Source organism: Peromyscus californicus, unplaced genomic scaffold (genome assembly GCF_007827085.1).
Source record: "Peromyscus californicus insignis strain IS unplaced genomic scaffold, ASM782708v3 Scaffold_7__1_contigs__length_154581171, whole genome shotgun sequence".
Lineage (NCBI taxonomy): Eukaryota > Metazoa > Chordata > Mammalia > Rodentia > Cricetidae > Peromyscus > Peromyscus californicus.
In genome coordinates this window covers 29,564,798-29,573,537 of record NW_026294595.1, presented here as the reverse complement: position 1 = coordinate 29,573,537, position 8,740 = coordinate 29,564,798, and positions in this window count along the sequence as shown.

The window sequence follows — 8,740 nt, the reverse complement described above, 5'->3', positions numbered from 1 at the left end:
ATTTTATGCTAGACTGCAGCAGAGGAAAGCCCTGAAGGTTTTATTGTGCTTTTATAGGTTTTTCAACCATATCATCCCAACTTCGATGTGGTCTGCAGTCTCAGTGAGGTTATAGCCACAGGCAAGTTTTTAACCCTAATACATGTGTTTGGCTTACAAAGCCTGCCTAGTAAAGTAGATTTTTTCCTGTTTTCTCACTTATACACCTGCATGAAATCGTTTAGTGAGCCCCTAGGAAATCTACAATAAAGACAGTTTATGTTTCATTAGTAAACTGGAAATTCCTTTGCTTTGTTCCCCAAAGACTTGCTCAGTTTTGCGACACTTGCTTATAAATACAGCCACAAACCTGGCACAGGAGTTTCCTTTGGCAGCTCAGGTGACAGACCTTCTCCCTCAACCTTTCCAGTCTAATTCTTCCCAATGATGCCTAAAGCTCCAGCAAACCCACAGTCATTACTTCTTTAAGGCTAGTCCCACTGGGTGGACCCAAGTTCAGTGTAGCTCATTGCTTACATGGCCTCTGGTGTTTGTTTTGGTCAATCTAAAGATCTCCTCCCCAGTTTTCACCAGCAGAAAGGTGAAAACACCCAGAACACACACTTCCTTATTGATTCCTACTTGTTAGAATTTGTTTTTTTACCCTACCAAGTGTATGTGTATCTTGTGTGACAGTTTCTATCATTCAGTAGAAATCACTTTGCGAACATTGTCTCAAGGAAATGCCTCAGTTCTCGCTCTTGCTCTCTGAGTTTACAGTCATCCCTGTAAGGACAGTCATCTCCTTAGGAGACTCTACAGTTGTCCTCATTTCTAGTGGAGCTCACTGCTGCCTAAGGGTCATTTTCTTTTCTTTGCCTGGTAAACAGGAGTCAGCAGTCTCCAGGAATCTACTGTCTGCATTTACTACTGCTAGTCTTCAAATTGGGTGTTATTCCAGGGGCAGTGACTGGCATAGGGTTGTGAGGAGAGTCTTGGGGGATCCTTGGCAAGCTCAGTACAGGAGAATCATCCAGAGTGGGTGTAGAAACCCTCAGTGTAATTCCCTTGGTGCATCCACACCAGTCAGAAAAAGGAAATTGAGAATTCTTTTCAGTCATCGAGTTGGTCACTACTGAATAGATACAGTATGTTTTCATAAAATCCATCCATTTCCAAAATGAATATTACTTCTGAGAAACAGTTTCTAGATCCATGATAAGGGGGAATATTTTTTATGAAATGAAACCAATCCACGCAACTCCCTGGATTATATGGTAGACCGTGTTGTAGACTGAGGCCTGGCTTCCCTCTGTGTTCAGCTTTTCCTTTTCTAGGTCCACGGTAGGCCTTTGAATCACCTGCTTGAGAAAAGAGTGAGATGTCGAGTCTGTTACACTGAAGACTGTGAGGAGATTCGAAAGGCCCTCTTTTCAAAGCTAGGAAGGATGTTGTTTCAAACTGGGGCAACCTCTCTTCCCTCTCTTTAAGGGAAGTTCCTTTAGTTTGAGGAGCTAAAAGGCAGGGTGCCCTCTTACAGTGGCTAATTTGGTCTAATCTGTTTAGGGAAACTTATTGTTTGGTTATTCAGTTATTGTCCCCCTCAGGGAAGACTTAATTTAAAATTAATACACTTATTATGTCTAGACATTTCAATTATGACTGGAGTACATTACTGCCATACAAATTTCGAACATGACATAATGTTATGTATATACACACACAAATATGACTATGATAATATGACAAGAGGATGTTCATCTTGCCCAATAGCAACTAGTTAAAGGAGTTTTCCAGTTTCATTATTGTTTTAGGATTATATTTCTGATGTAAGAAATAGGAAGAGAAACTTGAACTTCAAGAATATGTCAATAAAAATTCTGAGTAACCCAGACCCCCAAATACAAAAATGACATGTTTCCTCTTCTATGTGGATGATAGTTTTGAATCTCATGATATATGTGTTTCAATTTAAATAAATACAAAGGTTAGGTAGCTAGTAAGGAATGAGAGGCAGGTTAGTGACCGTCTTCCAAGAAAGGGGAAATAGAAATAGAAATATAGAGATAAAAAGGGAAGCTACCTAGGATTAAACATGGTTCAGGGGGAAGGGAAAAGTAAATGAGAGATTGTGGGGAGGAAAAACTAATACTAAAGGGAAACCTTAGGGAAATTTATTAGTGTAGACGTTTCCTAAAATGTATACATATACAAATAGAATTTAAATAGAGGTCATCAAGTAACGGGGGAGGTAATGTCCCCAACTGGATATTTAATGCCACCAAGTAAAACTTCCAGTGTCAGGAATGGGTTATAACTTGTTGAGCCATTGACCAAAGGGTTCTCATAGACCCCATAAACGTAACAAGATATTTCCAAGGCTATTGGTTGCACTCCACAACCTGATGGTAAGGCTCTGTTGCTGAAGGCCATGTCATGGGCTATGGAGGAATTGAGTTGGTATCCAACTAGCAGCTTTACCTCTACTGATCAGTATTCACGGTGCTGGGAGGTACTTTGCATGCTACCAGAGAAGAAAAGTAATCACCAATATCCCACAACAGTGACTTGCCTGCAAGATATACTTGTGTGATAGAGGTGTAAATGTTATGGGAATAACCAAGCACTTTTTAAAAAGTTGGATTTAAGGCCCTCTCCATGAGATGGAGCCCATACCCAACACTGCTAGAGTGTCTGAGAATCTAAAGCTATATAGATCATTGGTCCTAGAGAAAAACCTATTACTACCATTCGGCTCAAGGAGCACAGCAATAAAACAACTCCTAATGATGTAGTGCTCTACCCATAGATCAGTGCCTCACTCAACCTGCACAGAGAAGCTTCTTTCAGTAGATGGGGACTAACACAGAGAGCCACCACTGGACCATGTGCAGAGAGTGAGAGACTATGGAGCACTCAGTCCTAAACGAATGTCTTATAAAATCCCTCCCCTCAAGGCTCAGGGATCTCTGCAGTAGAGGAGGCAGAAAGATTGTAAGAGTCAGAGGTGATGTAAGACTCCAAGGAAACAGCACCATCCAGGCACAATAGGACTGATGTATGGGTGAACCTAGAGGCTGTGACAGCACTTACAAGACCTTCACAAGCTCAAACCAGACAAAACCTTAGCACAAAATAGGGGAACTGGAAATAAATCTCACTCCTAACCAAGAAGCTATTTGCAACTGATACTTGCTGGCAAATGGAAAATCAGTTTCCTTCAGGGGAGTGCCACCTAGGTACTAATCATACTCCAGGGCAGGTACCAGGAATAGTTTGTCAACATAAAATGGACTCCATATTTTCTTTTGTGTGCTTTTTTTGTCTTATTGTTTTTCCTTCCTTCCTTCCTTCCTCCCTTCCTCCCTCCCTTCCTCCCTCCCTCCCTTCTTTCTTTCTTTCTTCAGTTCTTTCTTTCTTTCTTCAGTTCTTTCTTTCTTTCTTTCTTTCTTTCTTTCTTTCTTTCTTTCTTTCTTCCTTCCTTCCTTCCTTCCTTCCTTCCTTCCTTCCTTCCTTTCTTCCTTTCTTTCTTGAGACAGAGGAAAAGCATAGAAAGAGGACACTCTGGGAGGAGTCATGGGAGGGGAAAGGAAAAAATGAAAATAAATATATGTACATTTAAAAAATTCTACTTTGAAATGATCTCAAAATGGCAAGCAGAATGTGGTTAGAAAACTTCAATTAAACAACTCTACTATATGCTATTTGAAATGCTTAGTGCATAACAAGAACAGCTTTGTGCCTTGCCCAGTCTAAAGCAATCAGTTGAGGAGAGATGAAGATGGAGCTGATACAGCGCTAATGTGCTCTGGCTAGGCTGTGCACAAATGTGAATGCTGCTGATCAGTGTGAACCCAGATGATCATGCCCCGGAGCCATCAGGTCACAGACTACTGGACCTGGGTGAGTTAGCTGTGTCACCTAGCTCCTTTGTTCTTCACCACAGTCTCAGTAGTTGTTTGACCTGTCCAATGTCAAGCTATTTCCTTTTTGGCAGATATAAGGTTGAAACTCTAGGCTCCAGAATATTTACACAATGTTCTTCTAATTACTGACATCGAGACATTGGAGTTCTTTTGAGCCAATCTTAATGGGCAAGACTCAGCTTTTAGCCCAAGGGGAGAAGAGTTCAGTTCGCATGTAGCTGTGTGCTTTAATTATTGACAATCTAAGACTTCCCTTAAACAAATACTTTCTTACTGTATTTAAAAAACACTGGAAACTTTTCTACTATCTTACCTATATTAGTCAGTCTTCTCCAGAGGAATAGAAAGAAGAGAATATGTATGTGTGTGTACATATGGGGATGTATTAGACTGGTTTATACAATAACAGAATGGCAGCCTGCAGCTAGAGAATCACGGACTGGTAGACATTCAGTTCAAAAAACTCATAGCCTCAAAACCAGAGAACGAGAGGGTCCAGTGGGGCAGCTTGTGTTGTTCTCTGTACTGTTTTTCTTTCTTTTCTAGGAAGCAGAGAGAAGGAGAGAAAAAAACAAGAAGGGACCAAGACCAAGATACCCCTTAAGGCATGTCCTCAAAACAGACCCAAGTCCCAGCATTGGTGCCAGCTGCTGGCCAAGCCTTCAACACAGGAACCTTTAGGGGACATTTCACATTTAATGTTTAAACCCCCAATGGCTCATGATCACCTCATAAAACAAAATACATTTGGTTCATTGCCAAGAGTCCCCAAGGTCTTATAAGATTCAGCATTGCTAAAAAGTCCAAGTGGTGGCTGGGAGGATGACTCAGTGGGTAAGAATATTTGCTGCGCAAGTATGAGGACCTAGGTTCAAACCCCTAAAGAGAAGGTAAGAAAACCAGGCATAGTTATGTGAGCCTGTAACTCCAGTACTGTGGGGTATGGCCAGAGACAGGGCGATTGCTAATTGCCTAGCTCCAGGTTTCAGTGAGTGACCCTGTTTCAAGGAAATAAGGCAGAGTGATAGGGCAAGACAACTGGCACCAGGTGCATCCATGTGCTTCAGGAGAACATAGAGCTTCACACATGTTTGCAAACGTCTCCCTAACATACACATATACACAGTCCAAGTCAACCATTCTACTGGAGACTCAGCACAAAGTCATACTTATGAACTCATACAAAAATATAAAAATTAGACACACACTAGTAATACACGAAGACACAGAGTGCATGTTATTGCCCCTTTTAGTCTGAGGCTGAAGGGCCAGAAATTCTCTGGAGAGTCATTGGCATATGTTGGCATTCAAAGACTGAAGAGTGAAGAGGTGACAGTCCTCTAGTGATAGCAGCAGCAGCAGCAGCAGCAGAGCTACTCGGGGAGGGTTAGATCCATGTCCCAGCAAGCTACACCCTCATGTTTTGCCTTCCACCTAGTCCTCTAACCTATGTTTGGCATTGCTGGACTTGAGAGCAGTTCTTCCTTACTTAGTGTAGTGACTTGTGTGCCAGACTTCTAGAAACAACCCATCAGACAGACTGAAAGAATGCTCCATCAGTTTTCCAATCATCTTCCAACTCAGTCAAGTTGACCACTAACACCAGCTATTGCAATATGCTTCCATTAGAGATCACCAATAATTCCTTTGGCAAAATATGAACTGTTAGATGCTGATTGCTATGGCTCCTTCTCTTGCATCTTTTGTTCAATGCTCCTCCAGGGAAATGGTTTATAAACAGCATCAGATGACATATTCCTCTCCAAAGACAGGTTAAACTTCAAACTTTTGATGAAGTAATGCAATACTAAAGAAAAAAATCTTTAAAACTACTTAAGACTAAATAGCTTGTTATTGAGCTAAAAGTAATTTTCCTTTTGCTTTCCTTTATCCCTTCATGTTTTGGATGCCAGGTGTTTCACTTTTAAAGTGATTGTTATTGTTGAGAAACATGAGGCAAAATTCAGATTTCTGTGAGTTAGGAATGAATGAAAACTTAAAAACCTCTGAAATATGATCTTTGATCAGAATGTTCTTAGACTCTCCTATAAGCAATAAAACTTCTCTGTGGATACTTGAATGTGGTGTTAATTTCATACCCAGTTTCCTGTGGCTCAGCAATTATTAGTGATTTTTCTGTCATCATCCACAGAAGATAAAACCCTTTAACTGGACTGGAAACCAGAGGTGGGAGAAAATAGCACAGAGAATGTGTTAGAGTTCATATTTGGCAAAGTCATTTAGTATATTCCTTTGGACTCCATCTCTCATGGTGATGCTTCAGGAAGTGTAAACAAGAGAGTAGAAGCAGGAGCCACCCAAATGTTTCCTGTTTTGTTTGTGTGTGTGTGTGTGTGTGTGTGTGTTGTTGTTGTTAGCATATCTTTTATCCATAAAAGACTAGCCTATATATTTTTAAATGCCCTGAGATCAGAAATTATTACTTTCCAGTCAAGGGTTACTGTGTTTTTAGTTTTTTTTGTTTGTTTGTTTTGTTTTTTGGGTTTTTTTTTTTTTTTTTTGGTTTTTTGAGACAGGGTTTCTCTGTAGCTTTGGAGCCTGTCCTGGACTAGCTCTGTAGACCAGACTGGCCTCGAACTCACAGAGATCCACCTGCCTCTGCCTCCTGAGTGCTGGGATTACAGGCATGCGCCACCACTGCCCGGCGTGTTTTTAGTTTTAGAAAAAAAAATGTATTTATCTGTTTTCCAAATGTTTAATCAAGATGTGTGTTCATTCCTAAGGATGTTTGCATAGCCTACTAATGAATCCTTTTTCTCCAGTTGCCAACACTGGAGCTGGAGTAGGGAAGTCTTGACAATGGACAACCCAGACCTAGTCACTGGCCTGACTGTTTTGTGTTGATAAAAAATGTTACCTTATTAATCTTACTACTCCTGGGTTCAATCCCTTGCACCACCAAACAATATTAGTACTTATAAAATTACTCATGGAAACACTTCTGGAATACAACTGGGATTTGGGGTTTACATCAATTTAACGTAAGAAATGGTTTTGCAGTTTCTCTGGTATATGTTCATGAGGCACATGATCGTCTCAAAAATGCTTCAACTTGTTCTCATTTTTTTTTTTGATTTTTTTTTTGTTCTCATTTTTAAAGGCAACTTTTTATTTGAGCATGGAGAGGGTCAGGAGGTTTCCTAATGCAAAATTTAACGTTGAAATCTTGAGGGACCTTACGTGATTGAAGACAGGATTTTCACTTTGACAGTTTAATGTGTTTCGCATTATGATGGCATCGCTTGCTTTACGGTTTCTGAGAAAGAACTTGCATTAGGTCTCAAAGTAGCCACTTCCCCTGTAGTTCCTTGCCGTTGCTCCTGCTCACATCAAATCCCAGAAGGGACCCATTTGTGGAGGAGAGATAATTTTGCCACTTGGGAACATGCACGTGGTTCTTTGCCTTGGATAAGATCAGTTACACAATGTGTCCTGTACTGAGTGTGCTCTGTCCAGCCACAGAATGACACATGCAATTAGTTCATCCCCCAGTGCATTCTGCTCTATGGTTCCTTGTAAAAATTCTATGTGCAGATAATTTTCACCATTCCTAATGCTGGTAGTAAGTAAATAGACAGCAATACAAGATTTCAGTTCCCATATATGTGAAAGAACACAGAGACAGGCATGTACCTTCTACAGCTCACTGTACTAGGGCACAGAAAATCAATCTAAATTATAGTTGTATTTTTACACTAATTTACTTTAAGTTTTGGAATAAATAATCCAACACCTGACTTACAAATTTCTTTTGAGTAAGCAAACATTGTAGTTTAATACACTTGTAATATGTATCTTAATTTTTTCTGTTTAGTTCTTATCTTATTTTCTGTTTAGTAAATTTATTTACCAGAGAAATGAGTGTTATTACTACATTAGTGGCAAGAAACTAAGATGGGGAGAAATCAGGTAAATTGCTCAGCCTGACAGCTAGTGACAGCCTCAGTTAATTTTCACACAGCTAATATTTGACTTTAACCAATGTTTCTTTACATGACAGGTAAAAAAGTGAGTACTATGCCTCATAGTATATGAAAGTTCTGTTGGCGTAGAACACCACAGCATTGAAACACTTTATTATTTAATAATTTTTTTTTTTTTTGGTTTTTTGAGACAGGGTTTCTCTGTGTAGCTTTGCGCCTTTCCTGGGACTCACTTGGTAGCCTAGGCTGGCCTCGAGCTCACAGAGATCCGCCTGGCTCTACCTCCCGAGTGCTGGGATTAAAGGCGTGCGCCACCACCGCCCGGCTTTATTTAATAATTTAGTGCCCATATTTTTGTTATTGGTGATAATACTCGGACTAATATAGGACACATCTTAGTACCAGTTTCTAGGTTCTTGAATGGCATTCTAGTTAGCTTTAGCTATCAGCTTGATGTAGCCCAGAGTCACCCGAGAATGGGGTCTCAATAGAAGAGTTACCCTGATAAGGATGGCATGTCCCCATGTCTCTGGAGAGTTGTCTGGAATGTTAGTTGATGTGGAAGAGCTCAACCCTCTGCATCTGCACCAGTCCCTAGGCAGGTGGGCCTGGGGGATGCAGAATCGAGATGAACATGAGTGGGCAGAGTTCCTTCATGCTTTTCAAGTTCTTACTTGAGTTCCTGCCCTGACTCCCCTAAACTATGGATTATATATAACCCGTAAGATGAAATAAACCCATTCCTTCTCAAAGTTTCTTTTGGTCAGAATGTTTTATCACAGCAAGTGAATATAATTAGAATGAATGGGGATGTGGTACCTGAGAAGTAGTCCCTGTAATGTCACTAAAAACATGAAGAATTTTGGCAAATCTAATAGGATGGAGAATACC